Source organism: Dendropsophus ebraccatus, chromosome 3 (genome assembly GCF_027789765.1).
Source record: "Dendropsophus ebraccatus isolate aDenEbr1 chromosome 3, aDenEbr1.pat, whole genome shotgun sequence".
Classification (NCBI taxonomy): Eukaryota; Metazoa; Chordata; class Amphibia; order Anura; family Hylidae; genus Dendropsophus; species Dendropsophus ebraccatus.
Genome location: NC_091456.1, coordinates 129,412,889 through 129,425,330, shown reverse-complemented (window position 1 = coordinate 129,425,330; position 12,442 = coordinate 129,412,889).

Here is a 12,442-nt window from a genome sequence, read left to right as displayed (position 1 = left end):
GGGATGTGTCTGGATAATCCTGTTCTTGGGACATGAGTTGCACATTGTACTTTGGCAAGGTATTAAGCTGGTGTGGATAATGTATGCTATGTTGGAAATGTTTTGGCATGGGCACTAACTTTAGTTGGAGCGGGGAGATTTATCAAAGGGGTGTAAAGTAAAAGTAGCTCAGTTGCCCCTAGAAAACAATCAGATTCCACTCTTCATACTTGATAGATTCCTTGGAAAATAAAAGGTGAAATCTGATTAGTTGCTAGGGGCAACTAAGAGAATTCTACTTTACACCAGTTTAAAAAAAAAAAAAGTGGGAGATTTATCAAACTTTATTTTTTAAAAGCAGTCAAATAAAATAAAAGTTATATAAGTTGCCTATAGTTGTAACTGTACTGGCTTGAGGAACACAGCCAACAACAAAAAATGCAGAAAAAAGTGTTTTTTGTTTTTGTTTGTTCATTTGTTTTTTCATTTTTTTTATTTAACTGTGCATGTTATGCAAAAATGAAGTCTGTCATTGCAAAGTACAATTGGTTATGCAAAAAATAAGGTCTCATGTGGGTCCGTAGGAGAAAAAATGCAAGCGCTATTGCCTTTCAGATACGAAGAGGAAAAAGCAAAAATGAAAATTGTTTCTCTCCTAAAGGGGTTAATACATTCCAAATGTTACCAATGCCAACCAATCACAGTGCTTGCTATAGGGTATGATAGCTGAGGGTACTGAACTATACTATGTACTATGTACTATACAGTACTATGTAGTGCATCAGGCACCATACATTATACAATGGAAACCTACTATAACCATTAGGGATGAGCAAATTTACAGTAGTAGCGGAGAAAATCGCACCACTAGGCTGGGTGGGCCGCTTGTCAGCTGGCTGCCTTTGAACTCTGTGCTGCTCCATGTCGCTTCTCTCCAAGTGACTGGAAAAGCTGTATCCAGTTCTGGGAATTTTCTCCCAGTTTCCCAGTACTGGATAACTGGATCCAGCTTTTTCAAGGCACACAAAAACTCTGTACATTCACTGGGCGGGTTAAATCATGTGATAATTTTTTGTTAGCACTGTTAAGTATGCAGCGATAACAAATATGTGTACATTTTTATTATTTTTCAAACTTGATCAGTTGCAAAGTGATGAGTTTGTTTATTTTATTTATTAATTTATTTATCAGTTTATTTTTACTTTTACTTTTTACTGTGCCAAAAGAAGACTTCACTTTATGATCTACTGATGGCAATGATCACACACTGTAGTACCAATCAATACTGCAGTGTATTATGCCTGTCAGTGTCAGTGACACTCATAGCAGATCGCACTTTGTCTTTGCCTGATTGGCTTCCTTAGCCATGACAATGGTAACACTGCTGGATAACACCAGTGGTGGCACCATCCTGTCCTCTCCTCTGCTGTGCTCCATGCTTGTCCTGGTGCTGCTTGACCTTTTGCTGCAGTAACATCTCTGGCCACTCAAGAGTGCAGATAGCCAACCTCTCTAAATTTATAGAGGGAGCTTCTCTCTACCTGTTACTGACATCTGCCAATCCAGAGCCAACTATACCTATTTAATCCCTTGCCTCTTTAGCCTGTTTTGGCCTTAAAGGAGAAGTCCGGCCAAAAGTATTTTTTAATATGTTATTATTTATGGAAAGTTATGCAAATTCCTAATGTACATTAATTATGGCAAATGCGACTATAGGGCTATTTCTATTGTTTTAGTAGATCACGGAGTATTGAAATTCTCAAAGATTCGGTGACGTCACGAATCAGGGTGTAATTCCTATGTAGTGTCCAGCAGGGGCTGCACTATATATAGAAGTCTATGGACTAAGTTGTGTCAATAGGGCTGTATGTAATGTAATGGAGTGTTATGTTACTGTACTGTACACTGTGTTTTATTGGTTACGTTTATGGAATACTTTGGGGAGCAAATGTCCTTGCTCCCCAAAATATTCCATAAGCATGGACGGCACTGAGCAGGGAGGGAGAGAGGTGCCCGTGCATCTAACTATCTCCCCCCTCCCTCCCTGCTTAGTGCTGCTGCCACATATGCACTGTACTATTCCTCCCATCATTTGCTCATAGTATGAGAAGATGATGGGGGAGTAGTACAAGAGCCATGACCAGCATTCCGCCGCTGCTGCTGCACAGCCCCCATTACCAGCAGCTTCCCAACCAGCCCCTCCGCACCCGCCACCGCATGTCCCCTTAGATGACCAGCATCCCCCGCAACCAGCCCGTGCCATCGCTGCTGCTTCTGCACCCGGATGCCCCCTTAGATTACCAGCATCCCCCGCAACTGGCCCGCGACGTGGCAGCAGCATGTCCCCTTACATTACTGGCATTCCCCCAGCCAGCCGCCGCTGCTCCAAGCTCACTGCCGCTCCTGCCTCTTGTCAACTCGTTCCCTGATGTCGCCCGGCAGCTCTCATCATCCAAAAATTTCATTTTTATGGCAGATTTATATATTTTTTTTCCTGTAACACAGAAAATACTAAATACCACTGAAATACCACTCACTATTTATTCCCCTTATTCCAGTGTTTCAAGAAATGCCCCATATGTGGCCTCACGTCACCTGACTCAACCACAGGCCATTATAACATGTCACAGAGGCCGTGTAGTGCCAAAATATTTGTGTACCATTCTAAGGGATATGTGACACCCTGATCATTTTTTATTATTTTTTTTATGAGGTGGTATGAATAAAAAACACAATTTAGCAGCTGTTTTTTTTTTTTACCATTTTTTTTTGTATGCCCTTTAGTATATGTTACATATGACATGTTATTGTTATTGGTCAGGTCAGTACTATTACAGTGATATCCATTTTGTATAGCTTTTGTTATAGTTTATGGCATTTATACTATAATACTGTTTGTATCTTGCATATTGTAAGAGCAGTAATATTTTTACTTTTTTTGCCAATGTTATGTGAGGGTTTTTTTTTGCGGCATTAGCTGACGTTCTTAGTGGTACACCTTTTAGTAATGGGTTAATAGACAGGGTCACTACGGACGCAGCGATACCAAATATGTGTATTTTATTTATAGGCGATAATTTATAAAGGGGGATGGGGAATGTGTATATTTATTTATTTATTTACATTAATTTTATTTATTTATTTAATTATTTATTTATGTCTGTGTACGTTTTAACTTTTCAGGCACATCTATAATACATTACAGTACATGATGTGTGCTGTAATGCATTATAGAATGAATGAGCTTTCAGAACAGCTGACAGCTCATTCATACGGTCAGACCCCTGCCTCAGTGGGCCTGATTGTTCTAATCCATAGCAGCCTAAACGCATTAACCCTTTGAGTACCAGGCCCAAAATCACCCAGTGGACCGCGCAAATTTTGATCTTTGCGCTTTCGTTTTTTCCTCCTCCCCTTCTAAGAGCTCTAGCACTTTCAGTTTTCTATCTACAGGGCCATGTAAGGGCTTGTTTTTTACAGGAATAGTTGTACTTTGTAACAGCGTCTTTCATTTTACCAAAACATGTATGACGGAATTCCAAAGTTATCATTTATGAAGATATAAATAGGTGAAATTGTAAAAAAGAATGCAATATGGTAACTTTTGGGGGGTTCCTGTGTCTACGTAATGCACTAGATCGTAAAAGCGACATGATACTATTATTCTATAGGTCAGCCTGAAAACAACCATGTGCAGGTTTACACAGTTTCTCTAATGTTATATATATGTATTTTTTTTATGAAATCCTTTTTTTTTGGCAATTAAATATTAATAAAATGGGCCTATTGTGACGCTTATAACAGTTTTATTTTTCACCTATGGGGCTGTATGAGATGTCATTTTTTTCCGCCATGATCTCTAGTTTTTATTAATACCCTATTTGTGAAGATCGGGCATTTTGATCACTTTTTATGATTTTTTTTTTTATAAATAATGTAACATAAAATCGGTAATCCACGCACTTTTTCCCTCTTTTCGTCTACGCCGTTCACCGTTTGCAATGAGGCTTGATATATTTTAATAGATTGGACAATTACGCACGCTACGGTATATTATATGTTTATCTATTTATTTATTTTTTTATGTTTTATTTATATAATGTCAAAGGGGGGTGATTTGAACTGTTATTGGGAGAGGGGCTTTGGGGTAGTGTAATAATGTTTTTTTACTTTTGCCAAAGTGCCTTTGGGGGACTTTTACATACACTTGTGTAATTATTAACATTGATCACTGCTATGCCATAGGCATAGCATTGATCGGTGTGATAGGCGATCTGCTCATTGAGCCTGCCCGCTAAAGATAAGATTTACCGTTAAATCTAGCTGCAGCATCAGGCGAGGGTGGCAGTATTGTTAATTAATTGTGCAGTGGTGAAAGGGAGTTAAAACTGGGCCTGTTCACACTTTGGAATCGGCGCAGAAATTCGGTGTAGAATTCATGTCAATTGTTTGAGCAGAGAGGCATGGAGAATTGAGGTGTGCGAGCCCTCACATTCAAACAGATAGCAGGCAGGATCGGCGCTGAGTCTGCGCGCGGGGGTTCCACACAGGATGTCAGCGCAGATTCTGAAGTGTAAATGGGCACTATCTATATAAAGCGTCATCATGGCCTGAAACAACTGTCATCTGTGGTTGTACTTCAAGTACAATTGTTGCTATGCACCACTGCAGATATTTAAAGGAGTTATCCAGTGCTACATAAATATGGCCACTTTTGCCCCATTCTTGTCTCCAGATTGGGTGGGGGTTTGAAACTAAGTTCCATTGAAGTTAATTGCATTGAGCTTAAATGCAAACCACTTCTGAACTGGAGGCAAGAGTGGTGCAAAAGTGGTGATGTTTTTGTAGCGCTGGATAATGTCAGGGCTCTGATAAACAGACAACAAAGGAACGTGAGCCCTGACCTTTCCCCAACCTCTGTTCCTGCCTATTGCCCCCCCTACGCTAGGCCGTGAGGCAACAACTACAATGACTGCGATATACACTGAATAGGGTGCAGGGAATGGGAGACAAGAGACAGACAAAACCAAGAAGGTGTGTCAGGACAAAATCACAAAGCTAAGAATAGTGAAAAACTAGCTGAAGTCAAAAACCAACCGGTAGCGAAGTACTGTACAAAGGGATCAGGCAAAGGCGATGGTCAGAAACAAAGCAAGGTCAGACAAAGCACAAGACTAGCTAGTGCAGAGAAATTTAAACACTGGCAACTAGCAGACTGTTTGTAGACCTTAAATGCAGCCTGAAATCCCTGAGAGGAGGAGAAACTCCTTGGGTGACCAGGTCTGTACAACACGTCAATTGATTACAATGCTTGCGTTCTCCGGCATGTACCTAATGACCGAGAACACAAGCGAGCATCCACATCACTTGCAGAGTCAGAGATAGGACCGATGGCACGGACGCCATGACCGCCTGTACTGACAGATAACCCCTTTAACAGATCTTATATTTGGGTGAGCTCATTCTGCAATCTTACTGGAATGTGCCTATTAGAGACAGTCTACCCTCACAGTATTTTATAATATTTAACCAAATGCGTTGACATTATAAGAAATGTTCAAGAGGAATTAAGTAGTAAATGTGTTCAGATGGCTGTGCAATAGTTATTATTATGTACTTATTTATTTATGTTAATAGGGCTTCAAGCAAGATACTAATCCTTCATAATCCTAGACCATTTACAAGGATTAAAATAGTTTTCCTAAGGGACAGTCGAATTGTAGTAAGATCCCACACTTTTTTATTTACTTAAAGGGGTAGTGCGACGTTTAACATTCATTCACTAAATAACACACATTACAAAGTTATACAACTTTGTAATGTGTGTTATTTAAGTGAATGGCCCCCTTCCCCGTGTTCCCTCACCCCACACCCCGGAAGTGTTAGTGCATTATACTTATTTAATTGCTGTAAACCCCGGCCGTCATCTTGGGTCGAAGACGTCATCTTCGAAGACGCTCACTTAAATAACTCACATTACAATGTTGTATAACTTTGTAATGTGTGTTATTCAGTGAACAAATGTTAAACACCGCACTACCCCTTTAACAGGTCCAATAAATCTGTTTTGCTGTTATAGATAAACAAACTTTAGCTGATTTGCTGCTGTGTTGGGACATTGAGTAAATCATCTCTACATCTATGACAGGTACAACTTGCAGTGTTGAATGATTTACCCCAAATAAGACACTTATCATTTATCACAAACTGTATGGACCTTAACCCCTGAATGCATACTTATGTGCATGTATGTCTACTTACATGCACGTGAAACTGCATTAAGCTGAGTTAAACTGTTGTCATGTGAAATTGCGCAATGAGAGTCAGAGAGTGGTGACAGTCAGCCCGGGATCATTGTGATTGATCAGCCATTACAGGCAGATCAATCATTGTATATAGTGTCAGGAGGGGCCAGCTTCTGACAGCTCTCCCATCTTTGATCTACTCTGCTGTGTGTGGGAGGAGATCAGAGCAAGGAAAAAAAGAACAGCCTGGCAGCAAAGTGATGTAAAACACTTGCAATACACAAATTAATTCCTGCCTACCCTGATAGTCACCCCTGTCCCCTGTTGCTGTACCTAATGGTTTCCACTGTTGCTGTACCTTATAGCCATCCCTAATTGTCATTCCTACTAATACAAAATCAGTCAGCATGAAGCAAGAAAGCACAACTGACATACCCTGTGTTAATAGGCTCTCCAAACACAATGGACTTTTTTTAGGTGAGAAACAGTAAATCCCTCAGAGTGGTCAAGACAGTGATCATTGTCCTTATCCTGAACCTAGCTTATCTCTCTTAGGGTGCGTTCACACCTACAGGATCTGCAGCAGATCTGCAGCAGATTTGATGCTGTGTTCAGTTATTTAAATGAAATCTGCTGCAGAAAATCAGCTGCAGATCCTGTAGGTGTGAACGCACCATTAGGAGGCATTCACATGTACAGGATCTGCTGATTTGATGGTGCACATTTGAAGCTGCAGTTTTGATGCTGTGTTCAGTCACAATGATATCTGCAGCATCAAATCTGCACCATGAAATCTGCTGCAGATTCTGTATGTGTGAATGGACCCTTAAAAAAGGGATGGCGAACCTTTTGCAAAACTACTAGGGAGAGGGGCGCCAGGAGCACACTACGTTTGAGATGGAAGAATGGAAAAATGTTCAGCTTGTGCAATCAATAACCGGCTGTCACTCCTGAGACAGGTCTATCTCAGAAGTGCAGGACTGCAGTCAGCAGGAACATTGGAGACACTGCAGCAGGACATCAGGGGAGCATGAAGAGGTAGGTAAAACATGTTTATTATGTTTTCCAATAGGGCAGCATTATATAAACTAGATGTGCATTTCCAAGAAGGAAATACGTAATGCTCGAAAAGAGCACCCCTTTAACAGTTACTTCAAAATTTTTTTTAATTCTTTAACAACTCATGACATTTTCTTTCTTCGTGGATCCGTTAAGTCGGGTTCTTTAGTACTAGCCCTTAAAGGGCATGTGTGGTGCTCGGAATTTAAAAGTAAATTTGTTACTGGTCTTTTAAGAGCGACTTTAATACCGTCCCCTTAAAAGTAAAATCGGTACCAACCCTCTAAGAGGTAATTCAGCGACTTTGATACTGTCCCTTTAAGTGTAAATTTGCTTCCAGTCCTTTAAGAGCAACTTTGATACTGACCCCTTGATAGTGACATCCACAGCTGCTTTATAATGTCAAGGAAAATGGCTTGAATTGTGGACATCTGTATTTGTGTCAGTGAGGCAAAATCATAAGGAATCGCCATATTTTATTGGGCAATGTGACTACATGGATGTGGTCAGGCATTGATTAAAGGACCTATCGGCTGCTACATTTCAGCTACTTGCAAATGTGCTGTGATTGGCTGTTTACTGTTGTGCTATGTAATATTTAAATTTCTGAACATTCTGCCATCCATTTTATGGGGAATTTATGGTCTTTAAGCATTGTTTTTTTTTTAAACAAGACAAATCCAATCGAAACCAAAAATACTTAGAACACCTGTCACCGCTGGGGGTTTCAAAACACAGAGTCTGTGCACAAAGTGCTTTGGGCTATATTAATTGCATAAAATCTGGAGAAATTGTTTAGTGCCGGAAAACCCCTTTAACCAACCAAGTTCAGTTCTGTTACATCTGTATATCTTAACCATCCAAATTAGGCCTGCTTATTATACCACACAGAGCCATTATGCAGCAAAATATACCTAACTTATTGCTCTTTAAAACACATTTGGAGACACGTGGCGATTAGATCACTACCCACACTATGCATTAAAATGCAATGGATAGTGGGGGTCATAATTAAATTGTCATGTGAGCCCAAATGTGTGGACAGCCAACTCCCCTGCTCTGGTGATCCACTCCATAGACCAGTACTCTTGTCATAACTTGTGAGTAGTGTAGTGGTTGTCCCTGGACTTGACTACTAAACTAGGATGAGGGGTTGGGGTTTGATTTCTGCAGCAAGATAGGTACTGCAAGTGGCAAACAATAAAAGAAGAAAAAAAACATTCATTGTTTTGTATATTTAAAACACACGGGGGAGATGAAACTGGTGTAACTAGAATTGTCTTAGTTGCCCCTAGCAACCAATTAGCTTCCACCTTTCATTCCTCACAGATTCTTTGAAAAATGAAAGGTGGAATCTGATTGGTTGCTGGGGGCAAATAAGACAATTCTACTTTAACCCCTTCACGTCAGCCATCTGTATATATACGTTCCTATTGCACATGCCCCGTGCAGTAGGAATGTACATATACGTTCCTGCTTTGACAGGGGTTTGTGATGAGAACGGGATCGCTGCAGGGACAGCGATCCCGCTCTCATCTGAGTGAGGCACCGGAGATAATGAGAATCAGCTGCAATCCCGCAGCTGACCCCCATTAACCCCTTAGTGACCGCCGAAACGGCGGTCACTAATGGGCCGGTGCCGCCGCTATATTTCATCGGTGGGGGGAGATGAAATAGTTAAAATCAGACCCCAGACCAGCCCCCCTAGTGCCCCGGTATCTAACCCCCCCTCCCCGCGGCGGCCATCAGATCCAAGATGGCCGCCGCGATCACTGTGAACAGACTAATGTCTGTTCACAGTGATCTCTTTGTAAAAATGAATGAAAACCCCATGCTCTCCGCCACCGGGGGGGCAGTCATCTGGGACCCCCCTGTGGGGTCCCAGTACAAGCGATCAGCGGTATATACTATATACCGCTGATCGCTTGTGCCATGTGCCGCCGGAACATTTTATCCCCTGTCACCATGAATGATTGGTGACAAGGGGATAAAAAGTGATGTCCCCCCCAACCCCCCAGTCGCCCCCCACCCAGTCACCCCCGTCCCCGAGTCACCCTCCCCTACCCCATATACTCACCTGATCCTGGAGCTCCTTCCTCCTCGGTGTCCTGGCTGGTTATGAAGTGCGCATGCGCTCCACAACCAGCCAGCTCTGAAAATTTAAAGTGAAAGAGACCAATTTGGTCTCTGTCACTAAACTATGATTACTGTGATAGAAAATATCACAGTAATCATAGTAATACAGTGAAAAAGAATGTGAAAAGTACAAAAAGTGACAAACATACAAAAAAATAAAACACACACTATCTATTATAGTAATAATTGCAGTTTACTCCCAAATTATCCCTAACCCCCCCAGATTACCCGTAACTACCGCAGCTAGCCCGTAACCACCCCAGGTTGTCCGTAATCACGTCAGATTGCACGTAACCCCCCAGATTACCCGTAACCACCGCATGTTGACCGCAACCACCGCACGTTGACCGTAACCACCGCACGTTGCCCGTAACCACCGCACGTTGCCAGTGACCCCCTCCAGATTGTCCGTAATCACCCCAGATTGCCTGTAACCACCCCAAATGACATGTACCCACCCCAGATTACCTATAAGCACTTCAGTCTATCCGTAACAATTCTAGATTGTCTGTAACCCCTCCAGGTTGCCCGTAACCACCGCAGGTTGCGCATAACCACCCCAGGTTGCCCGTAATCATGCCAGATTACATGTAACCCCCCAGATTGCACGCAACCACCGCAGGTCGCGTCTGACCACCGCACGTCACATCTGACCACCGCACCTTGCCTCTGACCACCGCACGTCGCCTCTGACCACCGCACGTCGCCTCTGACCACCGCACGTCGCCACTGACCACCGCACCTCGCCACTGACCACCGCACGTCACCTCTGACCACCGCACCTTGCCTCTGACCACCGCACCTTGCCTCTAACCACCCCAAATTGCCAGTGACCCCCTCCAGATTGCCCGCAACCACGCCAGATTACAGGTACCCACCTCAGATTACCTATTAGCACTTCAGTTTTTCCGTAACCACAGCAGGTTGTCTGTAACTACCCCAGATTGTCTGTAACCACCCCAGATTGTCTGTAACCACCCCAGACTGTCTGTAACCACCCCACGTTGCCCGTAACCACAGCAGGTTGCCTGTAACCACCCTAGATTGTCTGTAACCACAGCAGGTTGTCCGTAACCACAGCAGGTTGTCCATATTCACCCCAGGTTGCCTGTAACCACTCCAGGTTGCCTGTAACCACCCCAGGTTGCCTGTAACCACCCCAGGTTGCCGTAACCACAGCAGGTTGCCCGTGACCTCCCCATGTTGACGGTATCCACCCCAGATTACCCGTAACCACCCCAGATTACCCGTAACCACCCCAGATTACCCGTAACCACCTCAGACTGCCCGTAACCACCCCAGACTTCCCGTAACCACCTCCAAATTACCCGGAACCACCCCACATTACCTGTAATCTAATTTTTTTTATTTTATTTTAGTAACTGCGCTATTCTAATAACTATTACTAGCTACTGTTTTGCTCCAGCAAATTGGCACTCCTTCCCTTCTGAGCCCTGCTGTGTGCCCATACAGTGGTTTATGCCCACATATGGGGTACCGCTGTACTCGGGAGAACCTGCGTTACAGATTTTGTGGTACGTTTTCTCTCATGTTCCTTGTGAAATTTAGAAATTTCAAACTAAACCAACATATTATTGGAAAAATTCAAGTTTTTCATTTTTACTGCCCAATTTTGAATACTTTCCTCTAATACCTGTGGGGCCAAAATGCTCATCCTACCCCAAGATGAATTCTTTGAGGGGTGTACTTTCCAAAATGGGGTGACTTTTGGGGGGGGTCTATTCTGTAGACATTACAGGGGCGCTGCAAATGCACCTGGCGCTCAGAAACTTCTTCAGAAAAATCTGCACGGAAAATGCTAATTGGCCCTCCTTCCCTTCTGAGCCCGGCTGTGTGCCCATACAGTGGTTTATACCCACATATGCGGTACCATTCTACTCAGGAGAACCTGCGTTACAGATTTTGGGGTGAATTTTCTCTCCTGTTCCTTGTGAAATTTAGAAATTTCAAACTAAAGGAACAAATTATTGGAAAAATTCGAGTTTTTCATTTTTACTGTCTACTTTTGAATACTTTCCTCTTATACCAGTGGGGTCAAAATGCTCACCACACCCCAAAATGAATTCTTTGAGGGGTGCACTTTCCAAAATGGGGTGACTTATGGCGAGATTTTACTCCGCTGGCACTACAGGGGCTCTGCAAACGCACCTGGCACTCAGAAACTTCTGCAGCAAAATCTGCATTGAAAAAGCTAATTGGCGCTCCTTCCCTTCTGAGCCCGGCTGTGTGCCCATACAGTGCTTGAGAAAGGCGGCGGAGGCCGCAGAAACGTCGCATCAGACTCACCTTGCTGTGTTGCACTGTTTACTGCTGTTTTTGGATATGAAATAAATCACAACGTTTGAATTCTAAGCTCTGCTGTGGGGAATTCCTTGTTATATACAATGGGCTCCCGGTCAAAGCCGTCCCTGCTGGCACTCGGATCCACTACTGGTATAATGCTACCTATATACTGTGATATCTATCTATCTATCTATCTATGGTGATGTAAAAACAAAAACTATACCATTGTGAGCAGGATGAAGCTCACAATGGGAAGTGGTGAGCACTGTATAAATGTCGGTGGTGGGGCATCGGGGCAGGAGAGTATGTTTCTTTTAATTAACTTTTTTTTTTTTTTTTTTTTTTTTTTTGCAGCCCAAAAATATATATTTCTGCTATGAAATCCCTTTTATAATACAATTTAGCCAGAAAAGGGAACTGAATGTACAGTAATTCCCTCACTGGCTATTTGAAGAAATGGAAAAATACATTGCAGTGACAATATTGACATTTAATACAAGACTGCATTGTAAAAAGAAAATCCTACCAAGGTATCATTTATAGCCATAGGCAAGGTTGACTCAGTAATTTGAGAAATATTCTACATTTCTAGAACATTAGTTTTAAGATGGAGATTAGAACCATTTAACATTTTTTAGGCACTGAACCCATCCATCATTTTATTCTTTAAGTATAACAGTATATGTGGAAAAAAAGAAAAGCTACAGTATGATTGACTT